Source organism: Lathamus discolor, chromosome 5 (assembly GCF_037157495.1).
Source record: "Lathamus discolor isolate bLatDis1 chromosome 5, bLatDis1.hap1, whole genome shotgun sequence".
NCBI lineage: Eukaryota > Metazoa > Chordata > Aves > Psittaciformes > Psittacidae > Lathamus > Lathamus discolor.
The window spans coordinates 113,002,015-113,024,246 of NC_088888.1; the positions used below are offsets into that span (position 1 = coordinate 113,002,015).

The 22,232-nt window shown below is 44.4% G+C and overlaps 1 protein-coding gene across 1 annotated transcript in view; it reads right to left on the minus strand.

Annotated features, from left to right (window-relative positions):
- Positions 1 to 11,405, minus strand: part of SLC8A1 (solute carrier family 8 member A1) — a 131,995-nt gene extending 120,590 nt beyond the window's left edge. Inside the window, exon 1 of the mRNA XM_065682153.1 lies at positions 11,389 to 11,405. The gene's annotated coding sequence lies outside the window, so the exon portion shown is untranslated. The remainder of the gene's footprint in view (positions 1 to 11,388) is intronic.
- Between the last annotated feature and the right edge of the window lie 10,827 nt (positions 11,406 to 22,232).

The window sequence follows — 22,232 nt, forward strand, 5'->3', positions numbered from 1 at the left end:
TTGCTGTTACAAAACTGCAGAATACAGGAATTAAAAATGCAGGTGCAAGGTCAACTTAAATGCATTTCCCAGTGAAAGCAATAGGCTAGGGACTTCACTGCCTTAAGATGAGTGTCCTGCAAGGGGCCATGGAGCTACAGTATGCCAGGCCCAGGGCATCACTACAGCCGAGCAGGCAGTAGTACTCTCTGCTTGAGGTTCCAGCTCTTTTCACCGTCATCCCAAGGATGCCCTGGCCTGAAAGAAATTTGGCTGGGGACAAAAAAACATCCCCCCAAATCCAGGATTAAAAAGCACCAAGTTCTGTGTTCTCTGGATTTGCCTTCTACTTTGAAATCTAGAAGTCTGATTTGTTCCAATTTACTTGGTAACCAGAAGTAAGTTAAATAAGAGATGAAATAGTGATATGCAATCAGATGGCTGCAGGAGCTGGGACTTTAAGAAAAAACAAAAGTGAAAATACCATGATAATGTGGCAAGATTTGGGAGCTATATCCTTCAGACTGAGGACCATGACACTTCTTCAACAGCTCTGGTGTCACATGAGGCAATATCCCTCATCTGATCTGTGTGCAAGGTTCCCATTGCTATCAGTGGGAGACGCAGGGTGAATTGGATGTAGTGCATGACTTTGGCTGTGGCCCCTGGTTGTGAAGGCAATTTGGCCTCCTCTGTACCATCTGTTTGCCAGCCCTGAGCAAGGCTGGACATTCCAAGGAAAATAGACTTTTTTATTAAAAGTGAGAAGTGAATGGCCTCAGCTGCATAAAGCACCGTATTTATATTTTATTTATATATTCCAGGTCAAGAAAGCTGCTGGAACACTTGGCAAAAACCAAGCCCATTAGGTAAGAGGACGTGAAATAACTTCTGTTAAAGTGAAACGTGTCTTCACTATAATGTGCTCTAATCTGTGCTGTCCTTGCAGGATGGTCAGAAATCTTCCTTGCCTCCTTATTCCTTATCTCCTTATTGCTTTGACTTCACCAGCCTGTGCTTCAGCTCTGCCTTGTTTCACCTCCAAATGGCACTGGAAACACCAGGATGAGGCCTCTGTTGAGGTCAGATGAGATGTAAGTGATGTTGTCCTCAACATCATTTCATCAGGAAGATGCATCCGAGAGATGAACAATCAGGAGACATTCAGCACATCACGAAAAGAAAACCACTGTTGTGGATAGTAGTGTGAAAGAAAAGAAAACCTGCCTTTAGGCTTTGGACAAAGATTTGGGGTAGGAAAACAGAGCGTTGGAATTTAGGGCTCTTCTGGAAGAGCAGATCTAAGTGGCCATGCTATCTGAGCACATGCAACAAGGGAGCAGACTGGCCTTGGTTCCAGGCTGTGGGCTGTTTCCTGGATGGATGAGCAATTTAGCCAGTTGGACACTGGGGAAGAGAGCTTTTTGCTGCTCTGAAGACCATGATATATCCTACTTTCATTTTGTCCTGTCAAGCTTTGCTCAAGGCTCATAACCATTTACCTCAGCAACATTTTCCATTAGTTTTTCTGTCTCAGCCATAGGTACCTTGAAGCTTACCCAATGCTCTCAGGAGCTGGAAGCACAGGAAGACTTGTGTTGGAAGCACTTGTTTTGCTGTGATGATTCGTTTCAGTTGCCCTGCTGGAAGCCTGTCACACTGTAAACTGCAAGTATTATGCAAATGGTTTGCCCTGACCAGACTGCAACTCTAATGAGACAACAGCACAAGGGTACACATGAGCACTCCTCATAACAGAGGCAAAATAATGTCTTGCTTAACCCTGACTTATGGCTGTATAAGACACAACATGAAGTAAGGGCATGAGAAGCAACCAGAGCCTGCAGATCATAAGGAGTAATGTATATGCAGCAGACTATCCCTGACAAGTTGTTACACTAAATATACAGCAGCATGAAAAATGGTAGAAAAGAGGAAAATTGCATGTAACAAAAGCAGATTACTAGCCTAATTGCTTACTGAAGTAGAAATTACCAAGGCAACCATATCATGAGTAGCAAATAACTGTATAAAGTCAGGAAACCTGGGGCCAGTGAGGGAAAAATAAATACAGGTGTATGGATTGTCTGGGAGGAAAAACACTTGGTAAAGAAGCAAAACCTGGGAAGAATAGAAGGGGTAAATGCAGAATATAAGGTAAAGCAAGTGACATACTCAGGACTGACTGGGGGCTGTCGATCAGCCCTGTGCTTAGTTATGACAGTTTGAAGCAGAAAAACAAGCCTACTGTTTCCACCATTCTTGTTTCCAGCTTGCCTTTGTGGTCAGGAGGGACTTGGTCTCCATTTCTCCTGACTGACTCTACAGAGGGTCTTCAGTGTGGGCATTGGCACCACTGGAGTTCAACAGCTGAGGAACAATACAGGGAACCAAAAATGAGCTAAGCTACACATGTCTGTGGTGGTATCTCAAGTCAATCAGGCCATGCACATCTGCCACATTCAACACACCTCCAGCTCTTCAAAGAGCCCAACTCAGCAGTGCCTTCCTGCAGATGTTTTGGGTGGAAAAAACTAGCTAAAGGGAAGTGTCTGCACAAGTTGCAGCCACAAAAGAAAAGACATGTGTCAAATAGAATCTACTCCAAAGACAAGAGATGGAGTTACAACTCAGGATGAAGGCAGTTTGTGCTGGCAAAACATCAGCTCTATTAATGTTAGAGTCTTCAAGCTTGTCTTGTTCTGTAATTTTCCGTAGGCTGCATACATCGAGGCATGTTTCAAAATAATCAGATTGTCTGTTTCAAAGAAAATAATGTTAAAATCGGGTATGTTTTTACCAGCAGGGACAGAAAATATCTAGAAAACATGAATAGTGGCACAGCTTCGTAGCATTCTTCAAGGTGTGTGCATCAAAGCATGCTTAAAGATAGTCTGCCTGGTTATTTTTAAGGCAAGAACTCTGAAATTAACGGTCAAGGACTAAATTTTTTCAGGGCATTGTCAGGGAGGTACATCTTCAGCCATTTTAACACACTAAGGCACTTTCCAGGCACACATGAAGCAAGGTGCACACCTAGACAGCTTGCCCCAGCCTCTAAAAATGCAATGGTTGTCACTGAGTTATGGATCCTCAGGTGGGTCTTCAGTTTGTAATGGAGATTCTCAAGCGTCTAGAAAGGGCCTGACTAATTTTTCTAAAGTACTCACTATTTATCCTGAACATTACCCAGCAATTTGTAGCTGAAGAGACAAATCATTGCCCACTAAGCAGATAAGAAGTTTTCTCAGATAATAAAACATGCTTGCTCTCTACACACTGTTCTCCACAGAACCATAGATCTGCATACTCACTCTCAGCAGAGAACTTTCAAGATTAGCTGTTTTGTCTAGGATAAGTTGGACATATGTCACACTTCAGGGGAAGGATGAGGTTATCAGCAAGGCTCTAAAATGCTCTAAGTATTGGTTAGTTTCATTCTCAGAAATTCACTTCAGATTAAATCAACTCAAACCAAAAGCCAAATCTCTCAGCTATTGAGAAAGATGTTTCTTGAAGCATCTATTTCCTGTAACTTTTTAATGTCTTGCTTTCCAAGCTGTGCTGTGGACATGGCCCAGTGCAGAACACAGCAAGAACCCAAGTGCAGGGCATCACACAAGGGTCCACTGTGGTGCTGGAGCTCATTGTGTTAAACCTTTGAGCACTGTAGCCAGAGAGTGCAATGAGGACAACTTTCACAGCTGCATATCTCTCTTTTTGCAGTATTTTGCCCATGAATTAACACTACCAAGACGACTCAGAAAGCCTGCTAGGTTTCCACAAAGATATGGCTCATCAGCAACTTGAGAAAACATGTATGGGAGGTAAATGCTAGAAGCTGAATCTGTATTAACTCCTTGGGTTACACCTGAAATGTGTCACAGCAGGTCAGCAGTAAACATCACTGTTCTGGACAATCAGTAAAAATGGAGGCCTACTTAATCCAGCTAAAGATAAGGCAATTGAGAACATCTGTCTTGCTCCTGATCCGAGCATTTATCCTGGGCAGGAGATGTTTTCAGAGCCTTGTTTCAAACAGCTATGCTCTGAAAAGTAGGCTAAATCCAGGAGGTCATCTTGAAATAATAGCTGGCAGACCAAAATGACTTAACATTTAACATGCTTTAAAGGACCATATGGAATAAGTTACACCAGAGTAAAACAAACACTTGTCTCTCACATCCACTGTTATTGTTAGCAACTTATTCGACTGTGTGTTTCTCAGCAGCGACAATGATTCACTAAATAACAGGATAATACCATGGATCACTAGCATGTTGCGGTCTGTGGCCACAGGAAGGGTTTACTTTCACTGTGTACATGTTGGCAGTCTCAACAAACTAGCAGCAAATCCAAATGTTTATTGCTGCATCTAGGGCAGAAGAACAAGGTCTCTGCTTGGTGCCTTTCTCTAAGCCAAAAAGATAATATGGGGTATTTCTAATATTATGCTGGCCAAACTGCAGCAGAAGCGATGAGCTGAGAATTAGATGCTGGGAAAGTAGATGTCACCTTGGTTTTGCTTCCTCCTTTCAGTGCAGAGGTATGGCAATTGCTGATGATGGGAATGACAGGGAGGGGTCTGTTTCAGAGGTGGGCTCCCTATTCCCACACTGAAGCCTAAGCCTTGATGTGTCATTGCTGCTTTTGGAAACAGGCATCAAAGCAAGCTGACCTGGAAATGAGACTAGCCCATCAAGTGCCAGGCCCCTTCAGAAGGCCTGAGAGTGGTCAGAGCTGCCTCAGGTGGACCAGCACCTCCCCTCAGTTGCTTCAGGACTTTTCAGGCTTCTGCCTGAGGCCTGACACACCGAATCCCTGTTCAGATTACTGTGGGCCATGCCCCTCCATCACCTCCTGTAAGCTCATGTCCTGTCCCTTGCTCCCTAACGCTTGCTGAACATTACAGATGAAATTCTGCATCTTGGCAAGATCTCCCTGCAGCTTGGAAGACCTAACTGCTTGCTGGAGCATTTTCAGGTAGACTGCACCTAAGGATCCCAGCCCATCTCCCAGTGAGTTAGATACAGGTAGCGCAGGATGGTGCCATGCCATTTGCCTCCTTGCACATTGCTGTCCAGGCAGTCTGCAGGGACCAACCTAGTTGACAAAGAGGAGACCACAACCCCTTTCTGGCCATGTTGCAACAGAAGGGTGTCCAATACGCCCCAAGATAGAGAAGAAAGCAAAAAGGGAACATTTAATGTGCAGAAGTTTCCAACAGGGACTCAGGGAACCCTCAGGTAAGGTGGTGGGATAGAAAGGCAACAATAGCTTTGCAGGCCACATTCCTGCACTTCCTATATTTTTCTGTTTTCACATTTTCCTCTACTTTCCTGATTTTGCTTATATGAGAGGGAAAGAAAAGCCAATCTGGTGCTCTGATGAAAGAAAGGACAGTTTTCTGGAAGAGCAGAAAATGGTGTGTGGTGGTGGTGTCATGTGGGATTTGTCTTGCAACCTTCAGGATATGCCGTGGTCTGTGCGTTAACATGGGAAACATCCCCAGGACAAAACTTCTGGTCAAACTAGTATTTCTCTTCTCTTCCCCTCTTCTCTCTTCCCTTCTCTTCTCTTCTCTTCTCTTCTCTTCTCTTCTCTTCTCTTCTCTTCTCTTCTCTTCTCTTCTCTTCTCTTCTCTTCTCTTCTCTTCTCTTCCCTTCTCTTCTCTTCTCTCTTCTCTCCTCTTCTCTCCTCTTCTCTCCTCTTCTCTCCTCTTCTCTCCTCTTCTCTCCTCTTCTCTCCTCTTCTCTCCTCTTCTCTCCTCTTCTCTTCTCTCCTCTTCTCTCCTCTTCTCTCCTCTTCTCTCCTCTTCTCTCCTCTTCTCTCCTCTTCTCTCCTCTTCTCTCCTCTTCTCTCCTCTTCTCTCCTCTTCTCTCCTCTTCTCTCCTCTTCTCTTCTCTTCTCTTCTCTTCTCTTCTCTTCTCTTCTCTTCTCTTCTCTTCTCTTCTCTTCTCTTCTCTTCTCTTCTCTTCTCTTCTCTTCTCTTCTCTTCTCTTCTCTTCTCTTCTCTTCTCTTCTCTTCTCTTCTCTTCTCTTCTCTTCTCTTCTCTTCTCTTCTCTTCTCTTCTCTCTCCTCTCCTCTCCTCTCCTCTCCTCTCCTCTCCTCTCCTCTCCTCTCCTCTCCTCTCCTCTCCTCTCCTCTCCTCTCCTCTCCTCTCTCTCTTGAAAAGGCTCAGCTAGAGACATCAGAAACCAAACCTGCATTTTATGTTAGCAACGTCAGAGTTCAGCATTCCAAGGATTTTAGAAAGATCCTAAAAACAAACATCCCAAACTCAGGAGGAAGTTCAGCATTAAATATAAAAGAAATCCAAATATGCTGAAGGGTGGAAAACCAAACAACTTCAGCTTTGCCCTGCAGTGACCCCATGCAATAAGAATACATTTATGATTAGATCACAGTGATGGTTGGAGCCCTAGATATGAATAAACAGTTTTGAAGACCTCCAGATTTACTGTATTTCTGCTATGTTTTTCCCCCATGTGTTGCCAGAATAACACTGAGTTTCTCAAAGGATCAACTCCAAAATGAATGTCAATTCATAAATTTCCTGCTTTACCTGTAGGTTGGCAGAAGACACCACCACTGCTCAAAGCTGTCACGTTGTTGCCTCTTCCTATAGCACCACAAATCAGCAGATGGTGGGTCTGAGAGTGAGGCTCATGGCTGGAACCTGTCTGAAGCACCCTGAAACAGTGGAAGGTCTCCGCAGCGATACCCAGCGGGCACATCTTGCTGACTGCTTAGGGTAAATACCAAGGGAACCTCTAAAACAGAGCTTTTTAGCTCCAGGGCATGCAACTTTAAATTCAGAGTATTATTTTCTTCCCTGCATTTGTAAAGAGGCTTTCTTCGTTTGCTGAATGGCTTGTCTTCGAACCCCAGTCCCAGGATTCCTACCATGTGAGCACAATTCAGCAATACCATGGTTCAGCATGCTGAATACCTGAAAACTTACTATCATCTAAAGGTATGTTGTAAAAACTAGACTCCAGCTTGGCATTAAAAGCAGTTTCTATCATAGGATCATAAAATCATAGAACACCAGGTTAGAAGTGACCTCAAGGATCATCTGGTCCAACCTTTCTAGGCAAAGCACGACCTAGACTAGATAGCCCAGCACCCTGTCCAGATGAATCTTAACAGTGTCCAGTGTTCGGGAATCCACCACTGGATAATAATCTCCCTGGGGAGATTTTTCCAATGGCTGCTGTTCTCATTGTGAATAATTTTTCTCTTGTGTCCAGTTGTAATCTCCCCAGGAGTAACTTGTGTCCATCACCCTGGGCCTTCTTTTCTCCAGGCTGAACAAGCCCAGTTCTCTCAGCCTTTTCTCATATGACCAGCTTCCAGTGCTTTGATCATCTCTGTGGCCCTTCCATGGACCCTTTCCAGCCTGTCCACATCTTTTTTGTGTAGCAGGGCTCAAAGCTGAACACAGTATTCCAAGAGCTGAGTAGAATGGGATAATGACATCTTTATCTTTGCTGGTGATGCTCCTGTCAATGTAGCACAGCGTCCTCTTGGCTTCCTTTGCTACACTGCACACTGTTCTCTCATGTTAAGTCTGTATCCCCCAGGAGCACTTTCCACAGAGCTTCTCCCCAGCCAGGCAGATCCAAGCCTGTACTGCACTCCTGGACTGCGCTTACCCAGGTGCAAGACCTTACACTTCTCCTTGTTGGACTTCATAAGGTTCTTGCTACCCCACTCTTCCAGCCTATTCAGGTCACCTCTGGCCACCCCATCAGGGGATGGAAATTTAGGAGTGGTTCATGTCTGTAAGTGACCAAAAATGACAGCTGGATTTAGATCAGCTGAGGCCACTGGGGGTTATTTACTCATCACTTCATGCTGTGCAGTCGGTTATTATAAACAAAATTTTCATAAAGAAGAGGTTTGTGAGCCTGCCTCACCCAGAGTTTAACACAGTGAAACAAGAATGGCAGCACGGTTTCTCTAAAACACAGGCTATTCTCACTTCCCATTCTAGTCTAATTCAAAAGTTATGAAGGTACAAAAAGCATAAAAGATAGTAGGCATATCTGTGCTGCTAAGCATGAGACTGCAAGCAGCGAGCACCAAGGTGCATGCTACAGTATTTACATGTGGTGCTCGCAGCCTGCAAACACGGACTTCTCCTAAAGCGCCATTCCTTCTAGAAAACTGCCTCTCTTTGTTAGTGCTCTGGTGAAACCCTCTCCGGATAGATCATTGTTCCTTACCCTGAAGGAAGAGAAACAAGAAAAGAAAGATGATGCCTTGGGAGCAAGAAAAGCAGAGAAGACAGCTGCCCATTTTTAGGTATTTGGTTTGGAACATCATATTCTTCGAGCTTCATTTCCTCGGGCAAACCAGATTTGAATTGGCACACGGGTCTGCAGGTTTCTAGGTTGGGAACAGGCAGAGTCATTGCATAAAGCTCCTTTCTCTATCACATGGGCAATAACATGTATCTGGCCAGAGCAGTGGATCAGTCTCTCAATGTGTCCCCAGAATCTGCTCCAAACTTCTAACTTACTAGAGAAAAGACAGAGATGATGTCCAAACTCCATCCTTTGGGAATTACCGTAAAAATATTGAAGTTGTCTGAAGGAGGAGAATGCACACTGGCCTTACTTCAAGCCAAAGCCAGTTTGTGAAATCCTCATTCAGAGACTTCATGGTGTAGCTCTCCTCTGTGAGGCGTATTTCAAGGATGCTCTCTTCTTGCATGCACTATAAACCACAAACATGGCTTTCCCTTCTCACAGGAAAGTCTGAATTCAGGAGTCAGTTATGGTTATCTGGTGCAAAAACTTCTCCAGACCCAATGTCTGAAACCCACGTGTGCTGGGGTTTTTTTAATGAAAGACACTAAGATTTAGGAACAAAACCATCAGTGGCCCCAAGAAGTCCCGTGTGCCTTTGGCTCCTTGCACGAGACACGCAACATACTCTTGCTTGCTGCAAGCGCCACCAGGCCAAGCGCAGCTTTCCCCTTGTCCACAGCTAGTAAGAATAAGCACTGAGCTCAGCTCTGCCCTTGTTACTCGACTGCTGGGTTTTGTGCTGCCCTGGCTCAGCTCAGTGGCCTCTCTCTGTCTGATTGTGAGAAAGAGCAGAACTCCCCCTTCCCCCTCTCATCCTGTACTCTGGCAAAGAATGGTTTGTGGGAGGACCTTGTGGCGGGTGCTCGGAGACTGCAGCACTCATAATGGGTAGTCACTTATAAAAGACCTCTAGTGATACTATTGCTAAAGCTTTATATGACTATTCATAATCTAGGGGTTCTGAATGAAATCCCATCAGCTTTGCACAAGATAAAACCCACTAGCAATGCTCATGACTAATCAATAGTAAATATTAATAATAATTAGTACACAGATGATGATGACAATGATGATAATAATAATAGTAATGGTAGCAATAATAAACATTAGTGATTAACACAGCCTGCCTGAAAATGCTTCTGATAGAGGGATGGAAAGAGGGGGCACAAGGGATGGCCTGCCCTGGGGCAGGGAACCAGGTGATGACTCCTGCCACCAGCGCTTTGTCTACTGGGCCACACTAACCCGGGCCCTGGGCAAGATGGGAAGATCAAATAAAATAGGTCCCAGCTTTTCCATTTCCATCCTGACATCCTCTTCTAGACATGCCCAGCACAACTGTAATGCCTTACTCAGGGACAATGCACATCAGATAGTTGTCACCTCTGGGGAAGGGGAAGCATATAGCCTTGAAGAGAGGAAAAAAAAAAAGGAAAAATTGGGGAATAGCTTTTGTTTATCACCAGGCTTACAGCAACTTACGAAACAGAACCATATCCAACAGAAAATAGAAGCAATCTGAGTGTGAAATGCAGACGTGTTCTTCATGGCAATAACAGCAAAAAGAGTTATTTTCTAATGACTCAATAGCAATTAAAAAGCTATTTATTGACCCAAATTATTTAAAGATTAATTTCTGTACTAGTATTCCTATAGACACATTACATAGACACATGTATATTTTAAAGGTAAAAAAAGAGAAGTTTGCTGGTACAGACAAATTTCAGCTGCAGCTTAATTTTGAGTATTTTCTTTACAGTACTTTAGAAGAAATCAGAAAGAGAGAGATTTGTATTTCAGTGAGTATAAAAAAGAGGAAGGTGGGAATATCCATAGAAATGTTAGCTTAGTAAGGGGAAATGAGAGCTGTACGCATGGGCCCTCTCAACTGCAGACTTTACTATGCAGTTACAAGCAAACACTTCCATTATATGTTCTTATGTAAGGACAAGGGAAAGCGTTTTCATTCATTAGTGGAGATGTTTGACATTTGTGGTCTGGTAATTTCCTTTTACAACCATCCTTCAAATTTCTGGAAATCTCCTACAATTTCAGTCATATTCCTGATATTATTTTCAGTTCTTTCTGTATAATTTCACTTCACTTGTTCTAGTGTTTTTTCCAGTCTATTAACTACCTGAAAAATGAGAAAGATTTACCTAGCACTTTGCAGTGGGAGTATGAATGCTGTATTATAACACCTGAAAGCACATGAACTGTTACCCGAATGCCATTCTGTAGCATTTAAAGAAAAATCTCACATTTAACTGTACCAATGCAAACCGACAAGATTTTAAGCCAAGGTTACAGAAAGCTTTTTTTGTGTTCTTTTAAACAAAACACTTCCGTGGAGAAAGCCTTTCTGCCAAGGGTTTACTTGGCTTTTCTGACAGTGCCCAGTTCACAGCGCTAACACATTTCAGTGCTAGTTTGAAAGTGAGCTACTACTTCAGTGCTTTGGAAATATTCACAATAGCACACAGCTGTTTTCGCTGGGGTCGACTTTCACAACACTGCAATGGCAGTTAAAACTGTACCAAAAATCCTTGCACAGGATGTAATCAACCTCAAATCTACAGAGGAACATTGAGAAACTGCCTCCAAGTGCCAAGAAAAACAACAGTCATTTACAACAAGCTCTTCCTAATGTCCAGTCAGCTCAACCCAAATAAGACATGTTTCTCAAAATGAAAGTAGGACAGACCAGGGAAGAAGAAGCCCTTGACTGTTTTAATGAATTTTTCTAAATGGAAACACCAAAAGGCTCAGGCACTGGAAACCACCTCCGATCCCTCCTGCCCCTCTCCCTGTGTTCTGAAGCTCTAACATCAGTCAGCCTGTACATCCAGTCCATGAGTGATAAAAAGCTTCTTTTCCAACATTTTTCTCTCGCCTCTTTCAGACACTTGGAAAGTTTCTGTCCCTCCAGCGGCAAAGCTGTTACATGTCATGTTCCTTACTTGGAGAGTTTAACAGCTATCCAGCTATTGGAGTCATCCCATAGCCCAAGATTTACGGCTTTTCTCAGGATGTCAGTCTAGCTGAATACCTAGGTGTTCCCAAGAAATGCTTGAATTGCTTTTCACTTACCCCAGCCGAGTCTCAGCAGTTGTGGGTAAAGCAGAATGGAAAAAAGCCCACATATGATAGTGTCTCTAAATTTACCAGAAAGAAAGGAGCTGGGGTGCTTGTCCTTTAAGTGTCTCTAAAGATGGTTTGCATAGCTGGATCTCAGCTTATCTATGCTTTTCTGCTTTTGCTTCCATACATGGATCTGTTCCCAACAGTAACTCCAAGCTGTCGAAAAGAAGCTATCTGGCAGCTTTCAGCTTCATCTGACACGTAAATGAATGAAAATAAATAAATAATGATACATGCTGCTCGCCCCCCCTTTTTTTTCAATTTGCACCTCAGAACAACTTCTGGTTTTTTCCTTCTCCCCACATTAATGTTTTGTTATCTTCTCCAAAGTAACTCCTAGGCAAGGGCAAACAGAAGTGACTGAGACAGATTTCTCTTCTCCCTTTCCAGTAGGCTCACATAATTTTATTCTCAGAAATATCCCCCCTCCCTTTGCTTTACTTTCAGGTCAGGATTTTGCTTGTTTGCTACTTGGAAGCATGTCAAGGCAATATACATCATGTCTGCAGCGAGGGAAGGTTAAGAGTCAAATTTTTGGAGAGAGAGGGAGATTACAGAAGAGCCACGTGACTACTCCCAGATTAGCAGCAGTAGCAGGAGTAAGCATTCCTCTGATATTACAGTAGCCAATGTGGGACATGCCTGGAACAACGAAGAGTGGAAGCTGCAGTTTGGAAGCTCCTTGAAGATATATTTATGAACAAATCACTCCTTGTTCTCCTTCCTACCTTCTATACTTCCTAGGTTTAAGTTTCAGAAAGGACTGATAAAGGACAAAAAATGTGTACAGGGAGCCCTATGTCACAGGTCGGGAAAGTTGTCATATAATTAACCTTAATCCTGCCCTTTGTTATCTCTGCTGAGCAAACGGGAATGTTAAGGGCTCCAGTGAAAGGGCAGGACTGAGTATATGTCATTTTTATTGTATGTTATAGTGGCAGCTGGGAGTAAAGAAGGTATTAGTGACCTGATCGATTGCTTTAGACTAGGCTCCCTGGGTGCAAGAAATCTGGTGAAGGCACTTAGATTAGCTAAATGTAGGTGTCCATACTGAGGCCACTTGAATTGAAAATGCCATTCTCAAACTTGGTGATTTTGATTCATTGCAGGAAAAGGAAATTCCTTGTATATTCCCACACATGAATGACCTTGACTGTTTCAGATTTTTCCTAAACATCTGTTGAACACTTGGCAGAATAAATGTTTTTTTAAGGGCTCACCAGCTCACCAGCTACAATTACTGATAAAACTACATTATTTCATTATTATGTTACAAATTGCCCAATTAGAGATACTGCTTTGTGTGGGTGTATTTGTGTTTCACAGTCTCTCCTTACTTCCATGTATTGCTTGTTAGAAATCTTAGGGCTAACCAAAATGGGCTAAGGAAAGCAAGACTGTTGCCTCAGTTCATTGCATGTGTTCTCCTTTCCATGAAGGACTCATTGAAAAGCACAAGTACGCATAACTAAAGAAAAACGTATGTGGCTCTGAGAATGACATGTTAATGCTGCACTCAGAGTTTCAGTAACCACCATGCTGAGGGGGTAGGCTGTTTTCTGGCTTTGATCTGCCCTTCTGCACAGCCATCGCATGTCACCCTCTGGATGAGTGACACCACTCTTTTTGAACTCCACTCCCTACATGGAGTGGCCAAACAGCTTCTCATATTTTCCATTGAGAGCTTTTCCATTTGCCCCTGCTGGGAGAGGTGAAGTTTATATCAGGGCTTGTAGATCATAAGGTGAAAGACATTTTCCTAAAGCAAAAGGAAAAATAGTCAGTGGTGTCGCCAAGCACTGAGTGGGCCACAGGGGAGATAGAAGTAAGCCACCGTTGAACTTCGTGCCTACTGACTTGTCTCCTCCTCTCCAAAACAATCAGGACAGAGGGACAAAGTCCACCGTTGGTGGTCAGACATGTGGAGGACATCACCAGCTCTGCTTAGCCTGGTCCCACACTTCTAGAAGTGTGAGCACAGGTCTGGGCTCAGGACGGATACCTGCACAAGACAAGGGTGGTTGGGGTTCATCTGCTAAGCCCTGGTCCCTTGACGGGCATCCACCCCCATCCACCCAGGTCCCCTCCCAGGGCTGCACACCCTCCTGGGGAAAATCCATCTTTCCACTGAGCAGCTGAGTGCTGCATCTCCAGGATTCTGCTCCAGGAGGTGGTGCTTTTGTGTGCTGTCCGTCATCTGCCTGCCACAGGCAATGCTGTGACCTTGAGATGAAATGGGGCCCTGGTCTTCAGATGGGCTAGTGCTCTTTCCCATGCTGTGTACTGCAGTTACAAGGCACCAAAAAGGCGTTGAAGTGTCTTTTATGAATATCAATGTGAATTTCGCAAGAGTGATTTAAATATAGCTGCCTGCTTTCCTGGGAGACCCGGTAGCTGTATTCTCACTGCAGCAAAAGCTGCACCATATGCCCAGCATTCACAGCCATTTCCCAGAGACCACCTGGGACTTGTTGTTCTGCATTTGGCTTGTACAGGGCTCCGAAATAAAGTCTTGCTGCGGAGAAAAGGTGGAGGCGCAGAATTCAGCTGATGTCTTCAACATGTTCTGATGTGTTGCTCAGGTGCGTTTGTACAGCATTATGTGTTATGAAAGCTGGACATGGCTCTGAGCAACCTGATATAATGTGGAAGTCAGCCCAGCTTTCAGCAGGAGCTGCACCTCCAGAGGTCCCTCATGACCTAAATTATCCTGTGACTCAGTGGGAAACTCAGGTTAGGATATGTTCCTCATATGGCAGATGAATAGTAAGGAAATCTGAACTCTTAGGGCACTTGGGTAATTTTCTGCTTTCCTGTTGTTTTCTATGACTATCTCTGAGCATGGACCATGTCTCATTCCACATACACAGCTTGCCCCCAGTGTAGTTAAAACCTTACTGCACTGCAAGTGAAAATCCACTATTTCCCCCCCTTTTTTAAAGCAAAGTGATTAAAATGCAGTTGGGCCTGTGCCCAGGTAAAGCACAAGAAAGTCAGGCAGCTGTTCTTTCCTTGTGTTAAGTATGTAAAGCTTTGCAAGCGAATAAGACCTTTTCTGGTTAGGGTAAGCAAATACGCTTCAGTCCTGGGGAGTATCCAATTCTTAGTGATCATTAAGTGATTGTTTATTTCACCAAGGCATAAATTACTGTGCCTTCAGGACAAAGCTAATAGAAAAATGCTAATTAGTGCTAGGCAGAAATTTTCCAGTGGAACATTTTTCTGTCAGAAACTCTCCTGATTAGTCAAAGTTGAAATGTTCCAGAAGAACATGCTGATTTCACTGACTCTCCAATACCACACGGTGGGCTGAGATGGGAAGGGGTGAAAGTAAGTAAGGAAAGAGGGAATTGTAGAATCACGGAATAGTTTGGGTTGGAAAGAATCTGAAGATCGTTTAGTTCCAACCCCCCTGCCATGGGCAGGGACACCTCACACTAAACCATGCCACCCAAGGCTCTGTCCAACCTGGCATCCACAAAAACTCTCCTGCTGATGCCCTACATAGTTAGAAGTCAGGGAGCCTGCCTTGTATCCCCATCTCCCTTCCACTGGACACCAACCTCAGAGCATGCATGCAAAACGACGTACCAACATTTCTAAATGAGAGACTTCCGTCAGCTAAACTGAAACTTCTCCTTGGCTTCCAAACAAGAAGACATGAATTTTGTTATGAAATTTCTTCTGGGAGGAAAGGAGGTCTGATACTCACTGTATTCATCTGGATTCTGGTTTCTACAGGAGTAGCTTCTCCACCCCTGTCATGTAAAATCCACATGTCGCACTTTTATTCCATCTCACATTTTCTTGCCTTCTGACAAAGCTGCCTCTGAGGCTGAAGAGATAAGGATGACAGCAGCCTGTGATATTCCTAAATTCAGGAACAGCCACATGGGCTCCAATTTGCATGTAACTCATGAGACACTTGAGGGCCCTATGGCCAGACTGGAACTGAAAAGCCCATAAGCACTGGGCTTCTGTGGTGGTGACCGGAGGAGTCTTTAGATAGCAGCTTACTCTGGACCTGCACTGCAGGACTTGGACACATACAATCAACAGCATGCTTCGATGGTGCATTCATCACTGTATGTTTGCTCCCGGCTCTGCTTGTGCCTGCTCACTCCTTTGCTCTATTCCTGCAATTTGGACTTCCACATTTCCCTCCTGAAAAGAACACCCCTAAGGCTAAGCACCCATGCAGGCAGTGGATACAACTCTTCCCTTAGCTAGTACCACCTCTTCTGCAAAGGACTGCCAGAACATGGCTCTAATGCTGATCAGAATACTGCAGTAACCAGGACTAAGGATACCCTGAATTGCCAAGCATTAATATTTAATGCATTTCAATATTTAAAGAGCTTGATAAGATAATTTAAGAAACACTGTCACTTTCTAAATTATTTGTAGGCAATTTATAATGGAGCAAATCCACTTGGATTGAACAATATTTTGGCTTGGGTAGTCTATGGCTCAGACAGCTGCCTACATCTATTTAAAAATATCAGAGAGATGACAATTCTGAAACCCCCTGCTAGAAACCTCGGGTCTCAACAGGCCAGATTCCCAGCCAGCAGGAGCAAGTGGAGGATCCAGGCTGTGTCCTAACACTCGTTGCTATTTCTTTCAAAGAAAAGTTTCGCCTTTGGAAATAAAGTAAAAGACCCAGAGGGTTTCCCTGAAAGTTTTGTTTTCAGTGAAAATATTTGGGTTGTCACACAAAAGTCAACAACCACAGCTGGAACAAAATTAGCTGCTGGTTGCCAAGAAAGAAGAGAAAACCCTGTTGCCTTCTTTTCCTTGATTTATTCGTTTTCCTGGTAACATCCTGATGCGAGTGGCTGCAGCAGTTTGCACTTGATCAGGATCAGGTCCAGTACTGATAGCACATTCTCTTGCTTGATAAAAACTATATGAGTCTGCACAGGCTTCACTATGGCAGTCACGTTTGTGCTGTGTATCACATAGCTGCTCTGTGTCTGAAGCAGAGGGCAGGGAGGTAACGGCACAATTCATGCAACGTTAAAATGAGCTGCTTTATGTAACACAATATGCTTCAAACGTACCCAACGCACCACGGAAACTATGCAAGGGAAGCCAAGAAACCTCTGCACAATAGCACAAACACAGACAGCCTGTAAAGGACAGCACATTCGGTTACCAGGGAGGGAACATTCTGCATAAAACATCCTTTTTGTTTCTGATTTTCCCATTCTGATCATCAGTGGAGATCTCCAAACGTGCCATCAAAAGATGAGGCTTGAAGGAAAAATTTGTATGTGCAGTGGATCGTGGAAAATAGGAGGTGCTGGTCTTACAGTGCACAGGAATTTCCTTCAGCCACCCCTCGATGGTTCAGAGAGAAACATCACACTTCCATTTCTTCCCTAACCACCACTGGGCTCTAAGCCACTTCTTCACCTCCTTTGTCTCTGATGCTCCTGTCTGCTGCCCAAACACCGCCTTGTTCTCTCAAATTGTGTGAGTGCAGGCGATTAAAAAAAGTCATATTTAACCTGCATTTGATATGAAAGGGTAAAGCAGAAAGTTCTCTCTTGTATGGTTCTTTCTGCTGCATTGCTAGCTTAGTCCAACTCACTGCCTCTGCCTACAAACCATGCCTTATATATCGCCTCCGGCCTTTGCCAGTCCTGCAGTCCAGTTACTTTATACAGCCAGTGCACAAGAGCAGTGCAGGGAGAGGGAGAGGATTACTTTGTGGTGGTGAGTGTTTCCTATGAAGAGCAACCTATTGCTCCACAGATGCCTGGGCCAGGTGCATTATCAACTGGAAGCTTGGTTTACAAGTAGAAGCTGGGTATCTCATTTGGCCTTTCTTTGCTCTGGTTCATTCCTGTGAGAAACAGAAATTGCAAGAGTTTTTTCCATTGTTGTGTCTCTTTGGATTTAGGGGGCAAATTCCATCTGTTACTGGAGGTAGGCAGAGAGAATGGTCTTATTCTGCTGGGTTCCTAGGTAAAGCTATAACACAGTTAGGAAAAGCAGTTCTTTTTTCACCAGTGAAGCAGGTGGCATATGCAACAGCTACTATGGCAAAAAGGAAATCATGCCCATAAAACATGAGCAAACATGACCGAAGTGTAGCAACACAACAGTTGAAGGTTTCAAAATGCTCACAGTCTTACTCTGGACAGAGGGAAGAGGGAGGCAGGAAGAATGGAATTGCATGCTTCCAATCACAGCAAACCACCTAGGAGCAGGCATCCAAGAGCAGGTTTTGTTCAGCTACTGACCTCAGCCATGAGGTCACTGCCGGACATTCTGCAGCCAGAGGGGATTTTGAAGACCTGAATGATTAAATATTGTGCTTTTCAGAAATTTCTCTACTCTACGCTTTGCTTATGGCCTGATGATACTCCTTTTTCCTGAACAGACAGGACACCCCACCTGCTGGTTTCTTTCTCTGCCATGAAACCATGACCAGATCCACTATTGTGGAGCTGCCAGGATCAAAGTGATGCTATATCTGAAGAAAACTTGGATACAGAATTCTGCCTGAAGGTGTCCATCATCCTGGGAATCCCAGAGAACATTTTTAGCCCTCTGCGATTAGGAAAGAGTTTTCCATCCCGTGGAAGGAGGAATGTGGCCCAGGGTCTCTCTTGCTTCTGCAGTCATGTTGAGGTGACGGATTCCAACAACTTTTCTCCAGAGTGTTTTTGTTTCTGTTCATCAGCTTGTTGGTGTGATAACATTAATCAGCACTTCTGTGGAAACAGTGCTTTTGGAGATGAACATTGTAATCAGGATGAAGAGACACTGATGAGTATTGATAAAATTAAAGAGTCTAAATTCAGCAGAATTGCTTTCACTAGGAAAATGCATTTTCATCCATAGCCACCGTTATCCACTAGCTCCATGCTAGCATGACAAAGCCAGGCATGGCCACAGTCAGAGGGGGTGGTGCCTCTGGGGAAGCCCCAGCAAAGATGCTCCTCACACCTCACATTTTTCCCAGTGGTAACTTCATCGGTGTTGTCAGTGGTCTCCCTTTTATGCTGTCATATGGCCAGACACTTGCTGCAAATAGCTTTGGCTCCCAGAGGGAAGACAGTCCAGGAACAGAAAATGTGGCCCATGTTCGTGCTGGAAGAGCTGGCAGCTGCCCACTGGTTGCTGCAACACCACCCATTCCTGCTTGTTGAAGAGATCTGGGGCTTCTCCCTGGTGCTGTCAACTTTGTATGGCCCATAGACATACCAGGGCTCTCTGTGACAATGTCCCATCTGCATGATAGGGAGACAAGTATCAAGGTGACACCGAGATGCCCTTAAGATGCCATGTACAGGTACTCCATTGACCTTGCTGTCTGATCTCTTGCCATCACCAGAAACAAATGCTATTAACTCTTTCGTGGAAGAAAGGCTTTGCCTAAGGCAACTTGAGCCCTTCTTCTATTTCTGACAGCTTCTCACACAGTGCCTGCCCTCTCTGTTCATGGTGCCCAGTGTTTCTCAGCTCAGCTAGGTACGATAGTCTCTCTATAGAAAAGGGCCTTTGTGGAGCATGTTACATGATCCTGCTCCTCATCCCCTTGAACTCTCTGGCCTACTCACTGCTCTGCTGACTCTTCATCACAGATCCCAACACCCTCATGCCCCACTCCTGAAGGGGATGGGTAGTGGGAGATGCCCTCCCAGCTTTATTAATCTACCTTTTAACGCAGTCAAAACGAATGTCCCAATTTGGCATGCTGGTGACTTGCAGCACACCACTGAGCCCAATGAAACCATGCATGTGTTTGAAGGCAAAGGGCAAAACTGAAATCCTCTACTAATGCTTTCGTTATTGAGGCTGCAAAGGTCTCCCAGTAGAAAAGGTTGTCTCTGTTTTCCCTCTGGCAACACTCTGCTTCAGGGTCTGATCTCTCCTGGGTGTGTGTAAGCTTCGCTGGAGGCAGCAGCTACAGCTACAGCGATTGGAAAAGGGCAGTTCTATGCACCCTCCAGCTGCAATAGCACAGACTGGAGCAGATAAATATTCAAATCCAGAGAGTGATGCAAGGGTGCAATGTCAGTGTTAGTGTGACTAGAATCGGGTAATTTGTGCGTGAACATGACTAAATATTGAAGGAAGATACCTATTTGCCCATAAACCTGTCAAGGGTGAAGCATTTCAGAAGTATTTCATGGCCTATGAAACTGAAACACAAAGCCTAAAAGTATCACTTCCCACTGAAAAGCATGGAATGGCTCACACTGGCTGTGCTGGGACCATAAAACTGCAAGTGCACTGCTCTGGGGCATCCGAGGCCTCTGTTTCCCATTCCCTGCTCAGGTAAAGTGAGAGTTGCTTCAGCTCCATGAGTGGTTTCCTGCTTTACCACCTCTCTGGAAAGAGTGAGGAAAGCAGAGGAGAAAACAGAATTTCTTACTGCTGGGTATTACTGCTTACACTTCACACACTGCGACTTACTATTGTTATTGCAGCTCATATAACACAGGGCATATTTAATGTGCAATTAATATAATTACTAGGAAATCGTTAATAATTTCCTGCATGTTCTCAGGGGCCTGAAAGCAAGCCCCAGGTTGGCAAAGCAGCAGTCATCCTACACAGCACGTCTGATCAATGATTATGTTTTCCCCTTGCTCAAGATTATCTGCCCAAAATGTCTGCTTCACTCTCAGTTGGAGGGCAGAAAGGGGAAGAAGGGAGAGTATTTTGCCTGCTGGTTTCTTTTGTACTGTCAGAAACATGCCCCAGCCACCTCATTTTTTGTGAGTTGATTAAATGGTGGCCCCTGGGTGCTCAGAAGTGAAAAACCTGCCTGGCTCTGGGTGAAGAAGTGGCTCCTCCACTCGTCGTGAACCATGCATTTGTGGGTGGGAAGATGATGCTCAAGGGAGGACTTTTCAGGAGTATTTCAGGCATCACAGACAACTTCTCTCTTCCCACTCTTGCTAATCAGTAATGATAACCAGAAGACTCTACCCATGTGAGGCACAGCACTGTCCTTCACCATGTTAGCACTGCCCCCAACATCCCCACTCTCTCAAGCCATAAAAAAGATGATGACAGCAGCCAGAGGAAAATAAGAAGATATACTAGGAAACCACTTTTTCCCAACGGGGGTGGTTGAGCATGGGCATGGAAGCCCAGAGAGGCTGTAGGATCTCCATGCTTAGAACCACTCAAGCCTCAGCTGGACATGGCCCTGAGCAACCTCATCCAAGCCTGACCACAATCACTTCCCACCTCAATTATTCTGTAATTCTCTGTATCTACAAGTTCCAAAGGTTTGATAGAGAAATCTTCCTGGATTTGATGACTGTCACTTATCCACCAGCAGGAGCAGAGCTGAGCACTCCTTTCATGGGAGAGGGCTGTCACTGGATTTACCCCCATGACAGACACCTTAATCTTTGCACAGTATTTTGTCTTCTGCTAGTTTAATATTCAGGATTGGAAGGCAGTGGAGACAGAGATTGATGACTTGATACTTTAGCAGTGATTACTATGAATTCATTCATTTAAACTAATTTGAAATTTATTTTTCTTGCTTTTGAAGGCTGCCTTTGGATAGTTTAATACCATTACTTCCAGTGACTGCAAAAATAAATATCTGTCAGCTCTCGTTTACCAATGGCTCATCTGTATGGATGTTTTCTGATATGTAGTAATAAATACATGCTTGTTAGGAATACATGATCTATAAATCAAAATTTCCAAGGTCTTCGATTAATCTTTGTTTGCGGTGTAAGGAAGATTGCTTTCACCCTGTCACAAGCAATTCCAGCTCTGGGATCGAATAGCAACGATTGGCACTGAGGTCACAAAACAGTTTCTATTCAATCCCTTTTGTTTTCATTTCCTTGTAACTTTCTGAGGTGTTTATTTCAGGAGCTAGAATTTTCCATGCTGAGCCTCTCCCTGATGAGGACTTTAGGCAGCTGTATATTGGGAGGGAGAGTGCAGAGGGAAGTAAAGCATTGTTTTCCCTTCCCTCCTACGGCAAGCATAGTGGGATAACATTTGCCAAGTGGCATGGAAGTCCTCCTTCTCTCCAAAGAGATGGATACAACCCACAAGAGGAAGGAGCTGGCTGAGACAGGCTGAGAAGCGCACAGAAAGTATTGTTTCAAGCATGAACTCAAAGGAGTTGCATCTGAAGTGGTTTGGTATAGCCCCAGACCAAGAATCCATCCTTGCACAGGCAATGCCTGTTCTCATTTGTGTGTTGCTCCACACCCCAGGCATCATCCCCAGGATGGGGATGGGGCAGGGGCTGGGCCATCTCCAGGACAACGTAACAGTCTGGGAAAAATGCCTGGATCTCCCTGAAACTAACAGGTTTTCTGTTTCAGTTCTACTATAGACCATGAGTTTTCATCCACTGTTCACAGAGCTCAAGAACCCTTTTAACTGGGACTCTTGGAGCAATGAGTTTCCTGGAAGGAGGAAGCATTGTCTCTAGACCTGTCAGTCCTGTGAGGTTGTCTGCATGTTATAATGGATGGGACAGAGATGTGAAGGAAAGACATGGTCCTTTCCAAAGCTGTCTTTGCTTGGTGCCACAGAACGCGGCTTGTCTGTTGTGTGGCAAAAGAAGGTGGGGGTTCTTGTGCTGCAAATGTAGGTGCTGATGTCTCACAAAAGGAGGAAATGGGAATACATCTTGCTATATGCAAGTCTGCCTGTGCATACAGATCAGGGCAGCAGCTTGGAGGTTTATTCAGATGAGCTCTCGTTCTAGTGTCCCACCATCCCTTCCCCTGGGTATGTTGTTTCCACTAATGAAGGTGATGCTAATTAACAAAAGCTCTTTGTAAGTT